The sequence below is a fragment of the Heterocephalus glaber genome, unplaced genomic scaffold (assembly GCF_053883595.1).
Source record: "Heterocephalus glaber isolate CG9 unplaced genomic scaffold, H.glaber_assembly_v1.0 deba00001428, whole genome shotgun sequence".
In the NCBI taxonomy this organism is placed as follows: domain Eukaryota; kingdom Metazoa; phylum Chordata; class Mammalia; order Rodentia; family Bathyergidae; genus Heterocephalus; species Heterocephalus glaber.
In genome coordinates this window covers 32095243-32118839 of record NW_028258293.1, presented here as the reverse complement: position 1 = coordinate 32118839, position 23597 = coordinate 32095243, and the positions used below count along the sequence as shown (strand labels likewise).

General features: G+C 40.4%; 1 pseudogene; it reads left to right on the top strand.

Annotated features, from left to right (window-relative positions):
* The first annotated feature begins 17860 nt into the window (after positions 1 to 17860).
* On the top strand, positions 17861 to 20153 carry LOC101713821 (small ribosomal subunit protein eS1-like; annotated as a pseudogene).
* Positions 20154 to 23597: the final 3444 nt, after the last annotated feature.

Sequence of the window (23597 nt, the reverse complement as noted above, 5' to 3'; positions counted from 1 at the left end):
GTCAAAACTACTTAGGGTGGGTAGCAATCATACCTTTAGTCCTAGTGCCCTTGAGCCTAGCATTGCAGGCACAATCAATCCCAGCACGGCACATCTAGATCCAGCCGCCTCTGAAAAAGTCCCACCTCTTACCACATGAGGCTTTGGGGGGACCTCTAGACACAGCCGTAGCACCTAGTTTCAATATGTGAAGATTAAAAAAAGTTCTGGAAACAGATAATAACAATGATTGCACCACATTGTGAATGTACTGAATGCCATTAAATAGTACACTTAAAATGGTTAATTTTACATTGGGTGTGTTTTACCACAGTAAGTGAATTTAAGATATGAATTAAGAAGCATTTCTAGCCTAGTGCTTCTAATCCTGGCTCTACCAGGCTGTCAGGCCACGTGATCTGGCACAAAGAACTTAACTTTTCTAAGCATCTGTTTCTTCATCTGTAAAAATAGATAAATTTCCTTAGGATGTTTGAAGGTTAAATGAACTAATGCATGTAGAATACCTGATATAGAACCTGGATAATGATAAACACTCATGAATGTTTTCTATTATTATTATCAAACTGTGATCTCCTTGGAAGTATGGTCTGTACTGTGGTCATTGTCCTCTAAGTGCTTAACCCATTTAGGTGCTCACTGCTTGGATATGGAATGAACACTGAACAGTCTTTTTTTTTCTGATAATCTTTTATTCTCAGTAAGTACAAGTTTCACACAATTGTGATACAGAAAAACAGTATATTATTATAATCTTAGTGATTTTTGAGATTTTGGTTGCATAACATTTTCCTCATTGGTGATGTAACTTAGTCTTTCAATATATTATATTCCTCTCTTTTTAATTATAGGAAGCAAAAGGGTGAACACACACAGGTAGGTCCATTTCAAATAGAGTAACTACTCAAATGACCAGATGCACTGTCTTAATCACTTTTATTTGATTAAGCTGATAAATAAATACAAGAGAATTATTTTGTGAAATTATTTTGTGTTTATTTTTGGCAATAAACACTGAACAGTCTTAAGCCCAACCTCAGCAATTCTTAAGTGAGATCTAAGAATCCATGGAGATCCCCAAAACCTCTTCATGGTGCCCATGGAATTGAATCTATTTTCATGAAAATACTAAGAAATTCTCACACAAACACACAGAGCATGGAATGTTCATTGATGTGGCTTCAGATTTCACTTTGCATTCAACCTTTAAGAAACTCCCACTCAGTTTCAGTAACGTGCCAAAGAAAAATATCCACACTTATCTGAAAAGCTCCTAAAATGCTTTCCCCTTTTCTAACTACACATAAGAGGATGGATTTTTTTTCGTTATACTTCAACCCAAAGATCATATTGTAGCAGACAATAGAAGACATGCAGACAGATCCCAACTGGGCCAACTAGAAGGAAATTTGTAGAAGCAAATATAATGTAGATGTATGTTCTATTCACCTAGGTAGAAAAGAGATTATGAAATATGAGCAATGTTACTCGTCACAGTAATCTTTGGTTTCACAAAATATATTGTATTATCTTTCACAGTATGTTTATATTTTATAATATATGAATGGACAAAGATTTATTAAGGTTATTTTAAAAATAAATCAATAATACTTAAAACTTAATACAGTTTGGACTGGGGATTTAACTCAAGGGTGCCTCTCCTGCCTGGCAAGTGCAAGGTCCTGAGTTCAATCCCTAGTGCCAGAAAAAACACAAAAAAAAACCTGTTAAATTTTTTTTTAAAACTTAATATATTTTATCACCTCCCCACCCCCACCCCACTGGAGATTGAACCCAGGGCCTTGCACTGAGTTACATCTCCATCCGGTTTTTATTGTTTGAGACAAGGTCTTGCTGACTTTCCCGGGCTGGCCCCAAACTTTTATTTATTTATTATTATTTTTTTAAGATTAGGAAAAATTTATTGGGAGAAAGAAACCTTCTGCCTAAGAGAGACAGAAAGGGGACCAGAAAGTAGTTAGGCCACCCACCCCACTTTTCAAAGATGTTTTATACAGCAAAGCCATGTGGTGAGTTGGGTACAAAGTGGGACAAAACTGTAAGACTCAATGGAAATTTACAAGGTGATCATGAGGTGGGACAAAACCATGACCAACCAATAATATTACAAGTACAGTCACCCAGGCAATATTGATTAAATGGGAATCAAATGGGAAGACAAGTCACATACAAGGAATTTCCCATTTAGAATATCAATCACTGCTATCTATCTCTAGGTGAAGTAGTACTTCTTTTCATTTTTATAATGCTAACCAGTGAATGTGCCTCAATTACTCTCCATGTTGGCTCCTTGCTGTGTTGGCTTCTGGAGGGCTGGTGCCTTAAGGGAGGCCCTTTATACTTGCCAACAAGATATCTAATTAACTTATTTGTCTATAATACTCCCTCCTCTGAAGACGTACCCCTAACTGTTGTGAGGAGGCAAAGGGCGATGACCATTCTGGCTACTTTCAGCTGAAGAGGGTTGTAATTGTGATCAGTGGTTAGAGTTACTCTACAGAGAGCCTATCTAAACGCCCTTGATAGGTGCCAGGCATTGTCATCTTGGTAGCCATATAGCTTTGAGTCTGGAGGATACAAAGCCAAAGAAACAGTTAATACATGGGCCAAATTATAAGGGCAGCAAGATTGCTATGAATATAGCCAATAAGGGTTTCCACCGGGAGGAACTAGTGATAGCCTCCCACAAAGAGGATAAGGAGAAGGTCCAGGGGACTTCAGAACACAACGTAGAAGTCGTATTGTATAGTTTAGTAGTTACAAGCCATTTACAAGGTCGATCTGGTGAATCCCGGTAAAAGACATCTAGCACATTTGTCATTGGTTCCATTTGAATGATTGCTTGGAGTTCGGCAGCCTCAAAGATGTAGGATCCTGTATGAAAGGTTCCTTTATGTCCTGCATCTTTGTTGACCTTGAGGGGCCAGGGCCAAAATATTGGCTGTCCTCATAGCCCAGTTACCTTTCTAGTTTTGGTCTCCAAACTTTAGTTGTTGAACACCCAGAAGAGAACATCAGTGACATAAATATTTCAGTAGGAGCAGTGAGCTTAACTATTATAATTTCATCTGGACATTAAGCACTTTTAAAATATATTTTATCAACCATGGTCATTTTAGTAGTTGAATTGAATCCATGTCCATCTTAGTACAGAATAGTCTTTCAGTCAAACACCTCCATCTGATCCCAAGACATTAAATGACATAAGAAAACTCTTATTTATTATCCTTTAGTAGGATGCCATCTCCGACCAGTAATCTTGGTGGAAGACCTCCAAAATGATATAGGGGAAGAGATTTAATTTCCCAACCTACTAGATATCTGAAATGTGAGTTCATGTTCTCTAAAATTGAAGAACGAATTCTAGGAACAATGGAGGTTAAGAGTAGGAAAAATTTATTGGGAGAAAGAAAGCTTCTGCCTAAGAGAGATAGAAGGGGGACCAGAAAGTGGGTTGCCCCAGCTCCAAACTTTTTTTTTTGGTACCGGGGATCAAACTAGGGACCTTGCACTTGTGAGGCAGGTGCTGGAACCACTGAGCTAAATTCCCAGCCCCCGTGGCTCCAAACTTTTAATCCTCCCAGTTCTACCTCCTGAGTAGCTGGGATTGCAAGCATAAGCCACTGTGCCTGGCTTGCTTTAATTTCTAATATGGTATATATTGATAGATACAAGCCACACAAACAATGTTCTTTGGGGCTCATAATAATTTTTATTAGTGTAAAGGAGTCCTGAGACCAAATAGTTCCAGAGCTTCTGTCTGGCCTTGTGCTTGAATCACCTTTGTCCCATGCAGGACAACTGGCCTCCAGTGTATACTTCAGTGCTTCATGGGATAGGTAGATCTCCACATCCTGGAGCAGCTGATTTTATCTTTGGACCATTCTGCTAAGAAGTTCTGGCAATGAATCAAAAATCTGTCTCTTGGACAGTGGGCTCCTGCTGATTGGTATCAGACTCACTCCTTGGTTTCATACTGTGCAGTTTAGAATTCCTTTCCTGATCTGGAGGACAGTCATTGATTGCCCTTTATGGTGTCCCCCAAGGGAATCTCTCTTTCCTCGGTGACTAAAGTACATGTACATCTTTCTGAGTCAGCCAGTGATTTGTAGGAAGCATTGCCAAACTAGATAACTCACAGCTGTTTTCCAGGAACCAGAGAATTATCTCCGGCCTTGAACCAAATTTGAGAAATTCATGTTGTTACTATTTTCCCTAATAAGTTAATATTTTCCATTATAAATCACACATGCTTTTTAAGGCAAATGAAGAAATGTTATGAAAAGAGCTTTAAAAAGAAAATTTGGTCATGTTTAGCCCTGACTTTCTTTCTAATTTTTTTTTTTGGTACTGGGGATCGAACTCGGGTCCTTGCGCTTGCAAGGCAAGCGACAGAACCACTGAGCTAAATCTCTAGCCTTAGCCTGGACTTTCTTATTTTGGCATCTCTCCCTTTCAAGTTCACCCCAATGCATTTTTTTCCAAACAATCCCTGCAGCTTAGCTATGTGCCCTTGCTAGGTTTCTGGGGTTGAGCGGCAGCTGTGTGGTAGCATGAGGCAGTTGTTGGTCAGTTGCAGCCCCTTATGGACAGCTGAGTGGGGGACACTCAGATGGAACAGGAATGATCATGATTCTTCACTATCTGAAGGGTCTGGAGGCCAGATCTCTTCCAGCCACGTGGAGTCAAAGTGGACAGACACCACTACAGCCATGATTGGAAAATTTCTTTCTGCATTTTTTAAAATGGTAAAATATGAAGTTCCTCCAGAAATTCTACTTCTGAGAATCTGTTTTAAGGAAATGATGAGAGACTTAGCATTATGTGTCTGTCATTATTCATAAAACTTGGAAATAAACTCAATGTTCAACTATAAGGAATTAGTTTCAGAACTATCGGTGTGAGTGTATACTCAGTGCTGGTTAAAAATAATAGACATTCACAAAGTCTGTTTAATGACTTGGAAAAATTCTCAACAGAGTGTAGTAGCCTCCTATATTCCTGGTTATATTCCTGGCTTATAGTTTCTAAATAAATATTTCTCTTTTTTAACATTATGTACATTTTATTTATTTAATTAAGTTTATCGGAACATTTTAGGTGTACATAATGATCACATTCATTATAAGGAATTTGTACCTGTACATGATATATGTTGGTTCTTTTTTTTTTTTGGTACTGAGGATTGAACTCAGGACCTTTATATGTTGGTTCTTATTTTTTCCCATTCCCCTCCCCTCTCTTCAACCCCATCCATCCCTCCCTATTTACAAAAGCTTTGTTTCCATTTTTTCTTTCATCTCTCATTTTTTTCCTTTCCCTTCCTTCTTTTCCCTTGCTTCCTCCCCAGTTCCCCTACCTATTTGAACATTTTCTTCCTATTTCACAATATCTGTTATACATTTTGGTCCTCATTTTCACTTTCATTTTCTCACACCAGAGAAACAATGAAGTATTTACACATGTGTGTTCGATTTATTTCACGTAAAAGTATGGTCTCAAGATGCATCCATTTAGCTATAAATGTCTCAAGTTTATCTTTCTTTATGCCTGAGTAGTACTCCACTCTATAAAAAATTCACCTTTTCCTTATCCATTTGTCGGTTGATGGGCATTTGGGCTGTTTCCAAGATTTCGCTATTAGAAATTGTGCTGCTATAAACATAGGTGTGTATATATTGCTGTGGTAGGATGCTTTTAATTCTTTTGGGAAGTTACCAAGAAGGGGAATAGCTGGGTCAAATGGAACCTCTAGTTTTGGTTTTTTGACGAATCTCCACACTGATTTCCACAGTGGTTGCACCAGTCTACACTCCCACCAACAGTGGAGAAGGGTTCCTTTTTCTCCACAGTCCCACCAGCATTTATTATTGGTTGATTCTTTTTTTTTTTTTTGAGACAGAGTCTCGCTATGTAGTCCAGGATGACCTGGAACTCACAGGGATGCTCCTGCCTCAGCCTCACATGTGCTGGGATTATTAGGCATGCCCCGCCATGCCTGGCCTTATTGGTTGATTTCTTGATAATAGCCATTCTTTCTGGAGTGAAATGGAATCTCAGCATTGTTTTAATTTGCATCTCTTGAATGACCAGTGATGTTGGATACTTTTTCATATATTTATTTCCTGTTTCTACTTCTTCATCACAGAAGTGTGTATTCATTTCAGAAGCCCATTTTTGGATTGAGTCTTTAAATTTGGGGGGGGGCATTCTGATTTTTTTGAGTTCTTTATATATTCTAGATAGTGGTCCTTTGTCTGAAGAATAGCTGATAAAAATTTTTTCCACATTGCAGATTGTCTTTTCACTGTGTTGGTGATTTCTCTTACTGTGTGAAAGCTTTTTTTTGTACCAGGGATTGAACTTGGGACCTTGTGCTTTTGATGCGGTTGCCATGCCACTGAGCTAAATCCCCAGTCCCCAGTTGTTGATTCTTTGTGATAGTTCCTGTGCGATTGGGGTTTGTTCATAAAGTCTTTGCCTATGCCAATGTCTTCAAGAGTTCTACCTAATCTATCTTCCAGCAGATTTAGTGTTTCTGTTTTAATGTTTAGATTTTTGATCCATTTTGATTTTAGTTTAGTGGATGGTGAAAGATATGGGTCTCGTTTTAATTTTCACCAAGTTGAAACCCAGTTTTTCCAACATCATTTATAAAGAGAAATTTTCTCCAGTGAAAGTGTTTGGCTCCTTTGTCAAAGAGGAGGTGGCTGAGTATGTCTGGAGTTGTTTCTGCATCTTCTAATCTGTTCTATTGACCCTCAGATCGCTTTTTTTTTTGTCAGTACCATGCTGTTTTATCACAGTAGCTTTGTAGTATAATTTAAACCCAGGGCTACCCCTGCCTTGCCTTTGTTGCCTAGAATTGCCTTTGCTATTCTAGGTCTTTTCTGGTTCCAAATGCATTTTAGGATTATTTTCTCTAATTCTGTGAGATGTGCTGCTGGAGTTTTGATCGGGATGCATTAAATCTGTATAACAGTTTTGGAAGTATGTCCATTTTCACTGTATTGGTTCATCCTACCCAAGAACAAGGGATGTCTTTCCATTTTCTGATATTGTCTTTGATCTCTTTTTTCAGAGTACTGTGGTTTTCAATATAGAGGTCATTTGCTTCCTTTGTTATATTGATTCCTAGGTATTTATTTTTTTTTATGCTTAAATAAATATTTGTTGATTAAAAACTGAAAAGCAATGGCTGAGTATGGTGGTGCACATCTCTAGTCCAGCACTTTTGAGGCTGAGGCAAGAGGATCAGTGTGAGTTTGAGGCCAGCCTGGACTAGATAGTGAGACCTTGTCTCAAAAAACAAATAAACAAACAAAAACAACAACAAAACAACTGAAAAGCAGGATAAGTTTACATAAACATTTTTAGGACAAAATGAAAAAGAGCTCATCACAATAGTTGACACCAATATATGTCATCATCAGAAGAGGCTTGTCTTTGTGAAAACTCTTCAGAGTGACCAGCAGGCTCAGATGTCAGTAGATGCCCAGCTCAGATGAGGGGAAGCTACTTTGCATAAAGCAAAGAGAAGAGTTTGGTTTACTGTTTCTGAAAAAGAGGAGAAAAGAAGAGAGTATTGCTCAGGACTCTCACAACTGCAAATGAGAAAAACTTAACTCCATCTGGCTACAGAAACCCCCCCCCCCCAAAAAACCCTCAAAACCAAACACCACCACCACCACCGCTGCCACCACCAACAAAACAGGTCTCTAGTTAGACATGCTTGGATTCAGAGATTCAGACTTTGTTAATCTTATTTGAATTCTCTCTCCATAGTATCTCTTTATATTGCCAAGACTGATCTTGAGTTCCTGGACTCAGCTGATTGTCCCACCTCAGCCTCCTGAGTGCTGAGACCACAGGTGCACTCTACTGCACCTAGCTCTCTTTTCACATTTTGATTTTCCTTTATGATTTACTTTTTCTCTTTCTTTTCTTTTCTTCTGTTTTTTTTTCCTCCTAGAACTGGATATTGAATCCAGGCCTTTACACTGAGCTACATTCTCTGTCTCTCTGTGTCTCCCTGTCTGTCTCTGTCTCTGTCTCTCACTCTTTCCTTTTGAGACAGGATCTTGCTAAATTGCCCAGGCTGAGCTAAAACTTGCCATCTTCTTGGCTCAGCCTCTCAGAGTGCTGGCATTCAGAAATGCACCATGAAGCCTGGCTTGTACTTCACTCTTGAATAGGCCCTGTGTACATGTGGTGGCAGAGATGGCCACTAGCAATGTGACCTTCCTACCAGGTTAGTGACCTCAGGGACCTCAAGAGTCCTTCACTCACCAAGTCCCCACAAATCTGTCCCTGAACATAGAGTGGTCATGGGGGATGGAATTCCATGATGGTCTGGGCATGGTCACTCATTTAGAACACTGGAATAGCATGGGGTCAGGTCAGCCCTGGTCAGAGAAGGGAATAGCATGGGGTCAGCCCTTGAGAGAAGGGGTGAAAAAGGTAAAGGAAAGCTATTGCTTATTGCCAGAGAAGAGGCACACAAATTCAATGAATGTTGGGCAGACACAGAGAAAAGATGGCCCCATAGGGAGTGGAACAAAGGGAGAAGAAAGAAGAAAGAGGAAGCAACATAATAAAGGGGTCTAGGTAGAGTAAAAGACCAGGGGAGCTTCTGGAAGGTATGACCCTTCCATTTATAATTGTTTGCTTTGATAAGATGTGCTTCTTCCTGAATTTCTCCTTCATCCCCCAATTCTCGGCAAATTCTACTAACCTGAGAACTGCTCTATGTGAATGGTTCTTTGGTAGAAACTGAAGGGGCTACATTTTGAATCTGAATCCACACTGGAGAATAGAGGGAGAGATGGAGACCCAAAAAGTCCAGAGACCAGGTGGCAGGGGCCTGGAAGGCTGCTAGGAAAGAACTGAAATCTTGAGAAGGGCTTCGGATTTCCATGAGATGTGGAATGGGAAAGGAGAGGAGTCCAAGACAATTATAAATCTTTTTAAGGGTTGGAGGATTCTGAGTTACATAGACTTAGCTTTGTTATATGAGTTCTATGTTCATGAGTTTTCTTCTTTCTTAGCTGATTATAACTAATTTTTCCAAGCTAGCAAACTTCCTTTGTTCACTTATGGTCAAAGCTTGCTTATCTCACACGTGTGTTCAGAGACCTTCCAGCCACTTTCAGAGGCAAATGAGGAAGTAGAGAATGGAAGTGTTGGCTGATGTAGAATGAGGAATTTGTCAGGTTCTTGCCAATCAATGGAGAGATCTTTTGCTTGATTCAGATAGAAATCATGAATTGCAAAGTGCAGCTCTGCTAGTGGACCTGGGATTTCAGTGACAATGGCTATAAGCCCTTAATGTTACAGCTCTGGGGCCCCACTGGTTGACCCTGTTGAAGTCATTGGTTGATTCTGTCAGTTGCTGGTCTCTCTGATCTTCATTGGCTGCTGGTTTCTAGAGCTTTTCAGGAATAATAGCTCCTAGAGTTTATAGCAACTGCTCTGTCCACACTACTCAGGCTAAAAATTCCAAGTAGTTTTACAAGAACTGAGCCCACACTAACTGAGAAGTAAGTCACAAGTAGATTTACAGGACCACAGAAGCAAAAATTTATTTGATCAAGGCCTGTATGTACTGCAGGATAGGGGGATCAGTGGACAAGAAGAAGCCCTCAGACCAACTCAAGAAGTGTGAGGGAGTCCTGCTTATATAATAGCTGTAGACCTATGACTGATCCAAATTTGAGCCTAGTTTAGTCTAAATTGGTCTAAACTCAAGTCTTCCAAACTGAGCCTACTGATTGGTCCATATTCAACCCTACAGCTTATTTCAATTCAATCCCAGTTCAGTCAGGGCTGACATCTTCTGGCACAAGTATATGGTATCTAGGATAATTGCAGCTATCATAGCGATGGTACTTCAGAATGTCAGGAGACAAGGTTGTTTGAGAGCTGTCATGTCAGCAAAAAATGTTGAGGCCAAAACTGGGAAATCTTTGGAGGACTAGCTGTGTTACTGTTTACTGGGGTTTGCGGGTGTTAATACTGGGCCTGGATTCCTCCTTGAAGGGTTTTCCTGCTCTTTCTATAGAGATGTGGCAGTGTGGAGTGGCCTGGAGCATGGGAGGGTACAACAGCTGACAGCCTAGTCATACCTCTTGTCAGACCAGCCTGGAGAGCAGCCATAAGGAAATCCCAGCAGTAGTGGGAGGACCCTGAGGAAAACTACCTCAGTCCATTCTTAGGATCCCAGTGGGGAAGGAAGGGAAGCAAGGGGGAGGGCCATGATAGCTGTCAGCCAAACCACGCCCCTGTCTGGAAAAAGTGGAGTCAGGCACTTCTTGTCTGTCTCAAGGTAAGTGCAAGAGAAAGTTAAGAGGCCCAGACATTTAACCAAGCATATCCGTTCTGTTTTTAGAAGCCAAAATGTTAAGAAAGTCTATCTCTTTGGGATACAACAGAACTGACTCTCTACATGTTGCCGAGTTGAGAAACACTTCAGCACATAGGCACAGGCAAAGACTTCCTGAACAGAATTCCAGTAACAGAGGAAATAATAGCAAGAATCAATAAATAAGATTACATTAAATTTTAAAGCTGCACAGTAAGGGAAACAAAGAGACAGCTTACAGAATGGGAGACAATCTTGTCAGCTACTCATCCAAAAGAAGATTAATATCCAGAATATATAAAAAACCCAAAAAAGGGGTTGGGGATTTAGCTCAGTGGTTCCGCGCCACCTGCCTCGCAAGCGCAAGGACCCGAGTTCGATCCCTGGTACCAAAAAACAAACAAACAAACAAACAAACAAAAAAACAAACCCCCAAAAGAACACCAAACAAACAAGAATAATACAAACAATAAGTGGACGGTCCCCAGTTGCTCTGAACACACACCGAATCAGCCCGCTGCAGACAGGCAGGTCTGCTCATGCCCTACCGAGGTCCTGAGTCGCACAGAACATGCCAAATCAGCCCACTGCAGACAGGCAGGTCTGTGCACGCCCTACTGAGGTCCTGAGTCGAGTGGAAGATGCCTAATCACCCTGCTGCAGACAGGCAGGTCTGCCCACACCTTACCGAGGTCCCCAGTCCCTTGGAACACATGCTGAATCAGCCCGCTGCAGACAGGCAGATCTGTGCACGCCCTACCGAGGTCCTGAGTCACGCAGAAGACACCGAATCACCCTGCTGCAGACAGGCAGCCACCTGATTCCACACTACAAAGACACAGAGGACACCAGACCACCAGACCAAGGTACTGAGTACTACTGTTCCCGGCCCAGAGGTAGGGGCTTCTGAGCCATCGTCCCACTGCTCCCAGCCCAGGGGAAAGGGCTTTTGGGCCACCTTCTGTCCCACTGCTCCTGGCCCAGAGGAAGGGGCTTCCAGGCCACCATCCCTCCCAATGCTCCCAGACCAGAGAGAGGGCCTTCTGAGCCACCATCCCACTGCTCCTGGTCCAGAGGAAGGGGCTTCCTGGCCACCATCCCTCCTGCTGCTCCCAGCCCCCAGGAAAGGGGTTTTGGGTCACCATCCCTACCGCTGCTCCCGGCCCCTGTCCCACCTCACCCAGCTTAGAGGAGGTAATCCGTGCAGGTGCTAACAGCCCCCCGCCCCAGTCGAAATGAGAAAACACTTAAATAAGTCTCAAAACCAAACTTCCAGATCACCTACAGCAACCCCAAAGGGAAATGAAGTGGAACACTCTGATACTCAACCACCTGGACCCACTGAACTGGCAACAAAAGGGATCTGGAAAAAATGACATCAGAAATAATTTATCAGATAACAGGAGAAATTGTGCCCCTAGTGCAAGACATGATTAATAAATCTAGAGAGGAGCTCAGGAACATGATGGAATCCCAACATAAGAAACAAATGGAATCCATAAAACAGATGCAAATAGATTTCCAGGACATGAAAAACTCCATTGAAAGTCTACACAGCAGAATGAGCCAATGTGAGGACAGACTTTCAGATATAGAAGATAAGATTGCAATTAATGACCAGGAAAAGAAAAACTGCTTCAAAATTATAAAGGAACATGAGAAATCAATCCAGCAGCTGCTAGATGATGCAAAAAAGAATAACATGAGACTGACTGGAGTCAATGAAGAAACAGGAGAGAGTGGAGATGACATAAAAAATCTCTTCACAGAAATAATGGCAGAAAACGTCCCAAGCAGGGGAAAAGAGCTTGACATACAGATAAGTGAGGCATATAGGACTCCAAATAGCCTTGATCAAAAAAAATCTACACATAGGCATATAATTGTTAAGATTCCAGAAACACAACAGAAGAACAAAGTTCTCCAAGCAGTGAGAGAAAAGAAACAAATCACATACAAAGGAAAGCCCATCAGAATCACAGCAGACTTCTCAACGCAAACCATCAAGGCAAGAAGAGCTTGGAGTGACATATTCCAAGCCCTAAAAGAAAAGAGCCTCCAACCCAGACTGATGTACCCTGCAAAACTATCTTTCAAAATGGATGGAGAAATAAGATACTTTCATGACAAAGAGCACCTTAGGAACTTCATGAATACCAAACCAGCACTCCAGAGAATTTTACACAATATCCTAGGAACAGACATTGAGGATCACAACCCCAGGAAGCAAAGCAGAATGAACCCATCTGGCATGACAAGAAATTAAATGTAAAGGGGGAGAACCCAACAAAAAGAAAAAGTCATGGCAATGACAAGTCAATACGTTTCAGTTATAACCATCAATGTTAATGGTCTCAATTCACCAATCAAAAGAAATAGACTGGCAGAATGGGTCAAGAAGCAAAATCCAACAATATGCTGCATACAAGAAACACACTTAATTCAAAAGGAAACTCATAGACTGAAAGTTAAAGGGTGGAAAACAATACTGCATGCGACAGGAACCCGACAAAAAGCAGGAGTAGCTATCCTCTTGGCAGATCAAGTAGATTTCAAACCAACACTGATTAAGAGAGACAAAGAAGGACACTACATCCTTGTAAAGAGAACAATCCAAGAGGAAGAGATGACAATCATAAATATCTATGCACCAAACACTAGTGCACCCAACTATATAAAACAAATACAGACATGAAAAGTCATATATGCACTAAGACAATAGTAGTGGGGGACCTCAACACTCCACTGTCACAAATAGATAGATCAACTAGACTAAAAATAAGTAATGAAATACTGGAACTCAATCGAACTCTTGAACAAATGAATTTAACAGATGTTTACAGAGTCTTCCACCCCACAAAATCAGAATACACATTCTTCTCAGCTGCACATGGGTCATTCTCCAAAAGAGACCACATACTCACACATAGAACATGTTTAAGTAAGTGCAAAGGAATTGAAGTTGTCCCCTGTACATTATCAGACCATAGTGCGATGAAATTGGAGATCCATAGCAAAAGAAATTCAAAAAATTTCATAAACACGTGGAAATTGAACAACACACTTCTGAATAACCAATGGGTCACAGAGGAAATTAAAGAAGAAATCAGACAGTTCCTTCAATTAAATCACAATGACAATACAACATATCGGAATCTATGGGACACAATGAAAGCAGTCTTACGAGGGAAATTCATAGCAGTGAATGTGCATATTAGGAAAACGGAACGATCCCAATTAAACAACCTGATGCTGAACCTCAAGCTTCTAGAAAAAGAAGAGCAGGACAACCCCAAAGCTCATACAAGGGAGGAAATTATAAAGATCAGAGGAGAAATCAATGCAATGGAGACTAAGAGAATGATACAAAAAATCAATGAAGCCAAGAGTTGGTTCTTCCAAAGAATCAACAAAATTGACAAACCTTTAGCCAACCTTGTCAGAAAAAGGAAAGAAAAGGCCCAAATCCATGCAATTAGGAATGAAAAGGGTGAAATGACAACAGACCAAGCAGAAATCCAGAGGATCATCAATACCTACTTCCAGAACCTATACACCAGCCAATAAGATGGACAACACAGAAGAAATGGACAGATTCCTAGATACATGTGAATTACCAAAGTTGAACGAAGAAGACCTAAAAATTCTAAACAACCCAATATCAACCAATGAAATTGAAAACGTAATTCAAAACTTATCAACTAAGAAAAGCCCGGGCCCTGATGGCTTCACTGCTGAATTCTACAAGACATTTAGAGAGGAACTGCTGCCACTACTGTTGAAACTCTTCAATGAAATTGAAAGGGAAGCAATACTCCCAAATTCATTCCTGGAAGCAAGCATCACCTTGATCCCCAAAGCAGAGAAAGACCCAACTGAAAAAGAGAACTATAGGCCAATCTCACTAATGAACATAGATGCAAAAATCCTTAATAAGATACTGGCAAACAGAATGCAGAAGATCATCAAGAAGATCATACACCCTGATCAAGTGGGATTCATCCCAGGGATGCAGGGATGGTTCAATATATGAAAATCAATTAATGTAATACACTATATCAATAGAGCCAAGGACAAAAACCATATGATTATCTCCATAGACGCAGAAAAAGCATTTGACAAAATGCAACATGCATTTATGATAACAACCCTACAAATATTGGAATAGATGGTCTCTACCTCAAACCGATAAAAGCCATCTATGAAAAACCAACAGCCAATATCATACTAAATGGTCAAAAACTGAAATCCTTCACACTCAAATCAGGAACAAGACAAGGATGTCCACTATCACCACTCTTGTTCAATATAGTTCTGGAAACATTAGCCACGGCAATTAGACAAGAGAAAGAAATAAAAGGAATAAAGATAGGAAATGAAGAAGTCAAATTGTCATTCTTTGCAGATGACATGATACTCTCTATAAAAGACCCCAAGAACTCCACCAAAAGTCTTCTAGACTTAATAACCAAATTCAGTCAAGTAGCTGGTTACAAGATCAACACACAAAAATCAATAGCTTTCCTCTACACCAATGACAGATTCACTGAGAGAGAAATAGGGCAAATAATTCCTTACACAGTAGCATCCAAAAAAACTGAAATACCTAGGAATCATCCTAATGAAAGAAATCAAAGACCTCTTCTCTGAAAACTATGGCACTCTGAAAAGTGAGATTGAAGATGATATCAGAAAATGGACAGACATCCCCTGCTCCTGGGGAGGAAGGATTAGTATAGTGAAAATGGCCATACTTCCAAAACTGCTATATAGATTTAATGCAATTCCAATTGAGATCCCAGCAGCATACTTCATAGACCTTCAGAAAACAATCCAAAAATTCATTTGGAGCAAGAAGAGACCCAGAATAGTAAAAGCAATTCTAGGTAACAGAGACATGGCAGGGGGTATCACAATCCCCAACCTGCAACTCTACTACAAAGCTACTGTGATAAAAACAGCGTGGTACTGGCAAAGAAACAGACCTGAGAACCACTGGAACAGATTAGAAGATGCAGAAACAACGCCAGACACACTCACCCATCTCATCTTCGATAAAGGAGCCAAACACCCTCACTGGAGGAAAGATAGCCTCTTTAATAAATGGTGCTGGAAAAATTGGGCTTCAGCTTGCCAAAGATTAAAACTAGACTTATATCTCTCACCATGCACTAAACTTAAATCAAAATGGTTTAAAGATCTAAATATTAAAATAGAAACTCTGAACCAGTTGGAACAGAGGTTAGGTAGAATCCTTGAAGACATCGGTTTAGGAAAAGATTTTATGAACAAAACCTCAGTTGCTCGTGAACTAGCACAAACAATCAATAAATGGGATCTCTTCTTATTAAAAAGCTTCTGCACAGCAAGAGAAACCACCAGAAGTGTGAAGAGACAACCCACAATGTGGGAAAAAATCTTCACCTGCTCTTCCTCAGACAAAGGCCTACTGTCTCGAATTTATAAAGAACTTAAAAAGATCAGACCTCCCAAATTTAAAGACCCAATCCAAAAATGGGCATCTGAAATGAACAGACATTTCTCAGACAAAGAAGTAGAAATAGCAAATAAATACATGAAAAAATGTTCAACATCACTGGTCATTCGAGAGATGCAGATGAAAACAATGCTGAGATTCTACCTCACTCCAGGAAGAATAGCTGCTATCATGAAATCAACCAATAACAAATGCTGGCGGGGCTGTGGGGAAAGAGGAACCCTGCTCCACTGCTGGTGGGAGTGTAGACTGGTGCAAGCACTGTGGAAATCAGTATGGAGATACCTCAAAGAACTAGGACTGGAAGTCCCATTTGACCCCGCTATTCCACTGCTAGGGATCTTCCCCAAAGAATTAAAAGAATCATACCACAGTGATATATGTGCGCCCATGTTCATAGCAGCACAGTTTGTAATAGCTAAAACTTGGAAACAGCCCCAATGCCCATTAACTGGAGACTGGATAAAGAAAATGTGGGTTTTTTATAAAATGGAGTACTACTCAGCCATAAAAAATGAGAAATTAGAGAATTTATAGCTAAGTGGATGCACATTGAGGCAATACTCTTAAGTGAAATAAATAGGACACATGTGTAAATACCGAATAGTTTCTCTGGTGTGAGAAACTGAAAGTGTAAATAAGGACTAAATGTATAATAGGTAATGTGAAATAGGAAGAAAAGGGGCAAAGGGGAAGGAAGTGGGAGGGCTAGGGGAAAGGATAGAAGGGAATGGGATTAATATGAGAAAATGGAAAAATAGAAACAAAATCTTTGTAAATAGAGAGGACTGGAGGGGTTGAAGGGAGGGCTGGGCTAGGGTGAAAAATAAGAACCAAGAGAGATTATGTAAAGGTGGAAATTTCCAATGATGAATGTCATTATGTTTTATACCTAAAATGTACCAATTATTAGAATGAATAATCGATAATGTAAAATAGGAAGAAAAGGTCCAAAGGGGTAGTGGGAGGCACAGGGGAAAGGAAAGAAGGCAAAGGAAAAAATGATGAGAAATGGAAAAAATGGAAATAAAGTCTTTGTAAATAGGGAAGGGTGGAGGGCGTGAAGGGAGGGCTAGGAATGGGGAAAAAATAAGAACCAAGATGCATCATGTAAAGGTACAATTCCCAATGAGAAATGTAATTGTGTTGTATACCTACAATGTACCAATAAAAGAATTTAATACAAAAAAAAGTAGTCCAATATGTTTGAACAATTTAAAAAAAAACACAATAAGTGGACAAATGAATTGAACAGTCATTTCTCAAAATAAGTACAATGTCTAATAAGTATATGAAAAAATGTTCAACCTATTTGCCATCAGAGAAATGCAAATCAAAACAATATTTATAATGTAATGTACAGTTACATTTGGGAGTTTAAGAGCAAGGACCCAGTAGGCTGGGATTTAGCTCAGTGGGTTCTGCCACCTGCCTCTCAAGTGCAAGGTTCTGAGTTCGATCCCCAGTACCAAAAAAAAAAAAGAGCAAAGACCCAGAGAGGGAAGGAGGAAGCAGGAGAGAGGAGGGTGAGGGAGGGGAGAAAGAAATCAGATACAAAGAAGTACTTACTGTATGATTTTATTTATATGAAATTCTAGAACAGGAAAAATTAATTACAGTTACAGTAAGCAGATTGTTTTGATTGCTGGGGGTTGAGTGCAAAAGGCATAAAGGAACTTCCTGGATCAGATGGGATTTGTTAATGGTTACAAAGGTACATACGTTTGTCATAACTCATGAAGCTAAACACTTAAAAAGAGTGCATTGTAGGGGCCCGGGATTTAGCTCAGTGGTTCTGCTGCCTGCCTCAGAGGCACAAGGACCCGAGTTCCATCCCCAGTACCAAAAAATAAAGTGTATTGTATTATAATATATAACTTATATTTCTTTCTTTCTTTTTTTTTTTTTGGTACCGGGGATCGAACTCGGGTCCTTGTGCTTGCAGGGCAGGCAGCGAAATCACTGAGTTAAATCCCCAGCCCTATAACTTATATTTTAATACAGTTGATTTTAAAGACTTGAGCAAAAGACCTGTATAGACACACACACACACACACACACACACACACACACACACACACACACATCCAAGAGATTAATATACTGATGCACAGGTGTCCAGCCTCATTAGTAATCAAAAGAATACAAATTACCTTGTGGCTATTTGAGCAGCACCATGGTGGTAGACAAGAACAAGCACCTTATGAAAAGTGGCAAAAAGGAAGTCAAGGGAAAAGTGATTGATCATTTTCTAAGAAAGATTGGTATGATGTGAAGGCACCAGCTATGTTTAATATAAGAAATATTGGAAAAGCGCTAGTCACTGGAACTCAAGGAACCAAAATTACACTGGATGGGTGCAAAGGCCGTGTATTTAAAGCAAACCTTTCTGATCTGTAGAAGATGCAATTGCATTTAGAAAATTCAGACTTTACTGTGATAGTTAACCGTGGTGTCAACTTGACTAAGAAATGCCTAGCTGATTGGTTTAGCATAGATCTGGGTGTGTGTGGATGATGGACTAACTGAAGAGGAAAGAACTACCCTGAGTGTGGGTGGCACCAGCCAATAGGCTTGAAGCCTTTGTGGAATAAAAAGGGAAAGAAAAAGAGAGTCTTGTTTCTGCTTCTTTAGACGAGTGTCGGGAGTGTTTCTGCATAAACTTGGGGGGAAACTCATTTCATAATTAAAGTATGACTACAGCTGTCTAAGGCCCAATGTTGCCTTACCTATGAGCCAGCCATGGCATGCAGAAACATAACTCCATTTGCCTCTGGTCACAGCTGAGGCCTCAATGGTCTGTGATGCTGTGGTGCTCAAAGGCAAGATAACACCAGCTGAAGATGTCCTGGTTCCTTGAGAACCAAGTAGTAATAAAAAAGAAAAAGGCTTCACCTGGGGAGTTCCTTATCAGCTTAGCTTATCCCACCTACTGAGATGGGAATGATCTTTCTGCCTTCATCAGCACGAGATTTGCATCAGCACAGGATCAGACGTATCACTGCTGCCCCTCAAGTCACCTGATACTCCCTCCTATTATTTTGTGTACCCAGTAAATAGTGGATAGCTCAGAGAGCCTTTGTCTTTGCCTATTCTGAGGCACTGACCTCCCAGCACCCCCATATACTTTGAAATTATGCAAGTCTCTATTGTCTTTTTTTCTTTAGCCCTCACTGTCCCCCTTTCTAGGCAGTTGGAGGAAATTGGCCTCCAATAGAGGAGTTCCAGTCTTTACCATTGCCTTTGGACATTTGTCTTCCAGCGCAGACTCTTCAGCTTTCTGGCTCAGACTCTTCAGCCTTCCAACACAGGCCCTTTGGCTTCCTGATATGAACTCACCCGGAACTCTGCAGTGAGCTCCAGGTCCTCCACCTTTGACTGGATTGTCAGGCTCTGCAGAGCACAGATGGCCGTTTTGCATTCTTCCACACCTGACTCTGAAGGGGGCCATTGTAAGCCTACCTTGTATATTATTATATTAAATCAGTTCCTCTAGTGAACCCTAACTGATAACAATTACTGAGGATGTTCAGGGCAAAAACTATCTAACTTCCATGGTATGGATTTTACCTGACAAAATGTGTTCCATGGTGAAAAAATGGCAGATCATGATTGAAGGTAATGTTGATGTCAAGACTAACAATTATTATTTACCTTGTTCTTTTTTTTTTTTTTTAACTGAAAAACACAATAATCAGATACGGAAGACTTCCTATGCTCACCACCAGCAGGCTTGCCAAATCCAGAAGATGATGGAGATCAAGACCTGAGAAGTACAGACAAATGACCTGAAGCAAGTGGTCAATAAATTGATTCCAGATAGCATGGGAAAGACATTGAAAAGGCTTGCCAGTCTATTTATCCTCTTCATGATATCTTCATTAGAGAAGTAAAAATGCTGAAGAATTTCGTGTTCGAACTGGGAAAAATCATGGAGCTTCATGGTGAAGGTAGTAGCTCTGGAAAAGCCACTGGGAATGAGATTGGTGCTAAAGTTAAACAAGCTGATAGATATGATCCAGCAGTCCAAGAATCTGTTTAAAATCCAGATTTTTAACTATGACAAGTAAAATCCTATTTGTGATGGGAAAAAAGAATGCAAATTAAACTAAGAACACAATATCGCTATATATTGCCTAGAATACGTAAGTAATAAAGATTGATAATACCAAGTATTGGTGAGGATGGGAAGAATCAGTTCAATTTTGGAAAATAGATTTGGCATTATCTACTAAAGTTGACTTATAAGGTGAACCTATAAGTAAAATATCTGGTTTGTGGCAAATACTTCTGGTACTTGTCTCTTACTCCATGTGTGATTTCAGCTGGAGCTGCAGTGGACAGTTCCAGTTCTCCCCATGGTGCCTGTGTGTCACCTCATGTCCACCTCACATCTTTACTTAGTCTGCCTCAGGGTCTCTCTGGCATCTGTGGTAGCTTGCTACATAGACTTGCAAGCTAAGCTCCAAAGTCCAGGGGAAATAGCCCTGGGACAGTCCTCATCCAATGAGGAATGGAAGCCAGTGGATAAAAGCTGTTACATCCAAAATGTCCTCCCACATATCTCATGTGTTCAAAGGCATGGCCTGGTCAGAAGAGGTGGATCACTGGTGATGTGACCTAGAAGGGTGTATCCTTGCCCCAGCTCCTCCCCTTTCTTTCTGCTTCCTGACTGCCATGGGATGAGCATCTATCCTCTGTCCTTCCACTATTCCTTGGAGCCAGACAACCATGGACCAAACCCACGATAAGCCAGGGCTAAATAAACTCTCCTTTACCTTACAAATGTCAGGAATTTGGTCCAAGTAATGGGAAAATGACTAATACAAAAGCTCTCATCTTTCAGATGGTCTCTTTGGGAGGCACTCTTCATGCTTCTCTGAGGTTCTGGTGGAAGTGAGACCCTCAATAACATATTCTCCCTTGGCTTTCCCTTTCCCCTGTTTCAATTTTGTTTTCTGGGATCATTTCTGAGTAAACAATTTGTTTCTGAGTATTTCTCATGGGCTCTGATTTTTGAGAAATCCAAACTTAGGCAATTGTTCCAGGAGTGACCCTACATCTCAGGATGGGATTCTGCAACTAAGTCATCAATCAGATGGCAACAAGGATACCACTATTGACAGCTGAGTAGCAATAACCCCTGACATACTGTACTATCATAACTAGTAGGGCTTGCCGCAAGTTCAAGCCCAGCCTGGACAACTCAAAATAAAAAAGGGCTGGGGATGTAGCTCATTGCAAATGCCTTGGGTTCAATCTCTAGTACAAAAACAAAACAAAACAAAAGGCTATTTATCTGTTGGTAAATTACAAATCGAAGGATTACATTAAATTATGCAAGAGCCCTAGCGTAGGGAGTCTCAACCTTTTATTCATGATTGCCCTTCTAAGGAGGGAAATGTCGTCTTCCTAAGTCAGAAAAATGAAACACTAATAAGATTGTTGTCAAATAATATTGCACTTCAGAGGCCACAAATCATTGTAATATCTAAAATTCCTTTGTTCACCTAAGCAGCAGTTTCCATTTCCTTGGGAAAGTCCCCCCCACCCCATGAGAAAGTGTGATCTAGCCCTTAAATGGTATGAGGACAGTGTCAATTATAATTTCATGGAGTTGGCTGGATTTTGTTAACAATCTTAAAAGCCTTGAAGAAAGAGAATTCCAGGCTTAGGTCATTCACCTATTAATTTAGGACACAGACCTCCATGAAAGATTTTTAAAAACTTCTATCCTTCTGCAAGTAGACAGTTGACTGTGCTTAAGGGTCCAGAATGTGACAGTTAAGGCACTAGAGATGTCTTAAATGTTCTCTTATCTTAAAGTCAGGTTTCCTGTTGGTAGGAAGTGAAACTGAGACTTAGGATGGACACATTTGAATGGACCCAAACACTAGCAAGTATGCCCCTCCCACTTACTAACATAAAGCAGCCCCATCCTAGATTGGAGATTGTATTAGTTTCCCTATGGATGGTGTAACATACTATCACACAGGTGGTAGTATAAACAACAAACATTTATATTTTCAGTTATTTGAAATGGATGTCGGTAGGCTAAAATTAAGGTGTTGGCCAGGATCTGTTCCTCTCTGGAGCTTCAAAGGAAGACTCATTTTCTTACCTTTTCCATCTTCTGAAGCCTGCTCCCAAGAACAGAGGAGCCCCCATCTCAAAATGCTTAATTTAATAACACATGCAAAGTCCTTTCTGTTATGGAAGGTACCATACTTAGATTTTTCAGAGATCAAATGTGAACATTTTGGAGGAACTATTTTTTTTTTTTTTTGGTACTGGGGATCGAACTTGGGACCTTGCACTTTCGAGGCAGGTGCCAGAACCACTGAGCTAAATCTCCGGCCCTGGAGGAACTATTTATTATTACGCCTACCAGAGAGACTACACAAGGATAGTCTAGATTAGAATGAATTTACTGGGTTATGATCTTGGGTTAAGTTACTGTATTCCTCTGTGCCTCAGTTTCCTCAACAATAAGATGAAGGGAGGAACAATAGTATCCACCTCAAAGAGTTGTTTAGAGATCTAAGTAGATAGTGTTTTTAAAGTGTTCAGAACATTATGTGCCACTTAGTACCCTATGAACATTTATTAAACACATTTTAACAACAGGTTGATTGCTATTATGTGTCAAGAAGCACTGTTCTAGCTGCCGAGATGTGGGTAGGAGAGGCTGGAGTCACACAAATGCAGTTACTACACCCTGTACCAGATACCTTAAAAGACATGGAAGTACTATAGCATTACAGCATTGCTAAGGCTCCAGGAAACTTTAGAAATATTAGTCGAATAAATAAATGAATCTGACATCTGAGTCCAGCTTGTGTTGACCAGTCAGACAGGGAGAGCTCAGAGTCAACCAGTATGTGTTCAAAGAACGTTGTGGCCAAGCAAAAGATACAGTGTGAAATAAAGCTAGAAAGATTATTGTAAGCAGCTAGGTGGAAAGTGCCAAGCTAAGGAGTTTGGACCTTATCTTGAAAGCGATAAAAGCATTTTAAGGAATGCTTCAACAGGGATGTCATTAAGTTTGTGGATCTAAAAGGTTACCCTGGTGATGAGTGAGCGAAATAGATTGGATTTGGAGAGACTGAAGTTTGTCCAAATTGTCCAGGTGGTGGTAGTGAATGAAAAGAAGGCCAAGGGCTTAAATAATATGTAGGAGACTCTACAAGCCTTGGAGACCAAGCTGACATGGATATTGACAGAGGACTTGGGGATCTGTGTTTAAGTTTCTGGCTTTGGGGGCTGCTGGATGGTGATCCACCGGCTGAAGGCAGGAAAGAACATAAGAGTAACAAGTCGGTGGGAAATTGGCAAAAGTAATAGGCAACATTCGAAAGGGTTTATTTAATACGTGCTAAACTGCAGTTGCTATTATGGTAAAACAGAATTACAGACCAGTTACGATACAGAAATTGTAAGGTCCTGTCACTGACATTCGTACATGCACTCTGATTCCAGACTCTTGCCAATAACGCTGTTTAAGTTTTGGACATGTTGAATTTGTGGTACTGTATAGCAGGGCAAGTAATACTGTTTGCGAAGTATTGGGAAGTACAGATTTAGAGTTTTGGACAAATGTTCGGGTTGAAAGTAGCCTCCTGGTAGTTAAAAGACAGGAAAGGGAGCCAGTTTGTTCTATGTCAGTTCAGGACAGTTGAAACTTCTCCGTTACATTTCTTTCCTGCTCCTCCCCGGGCT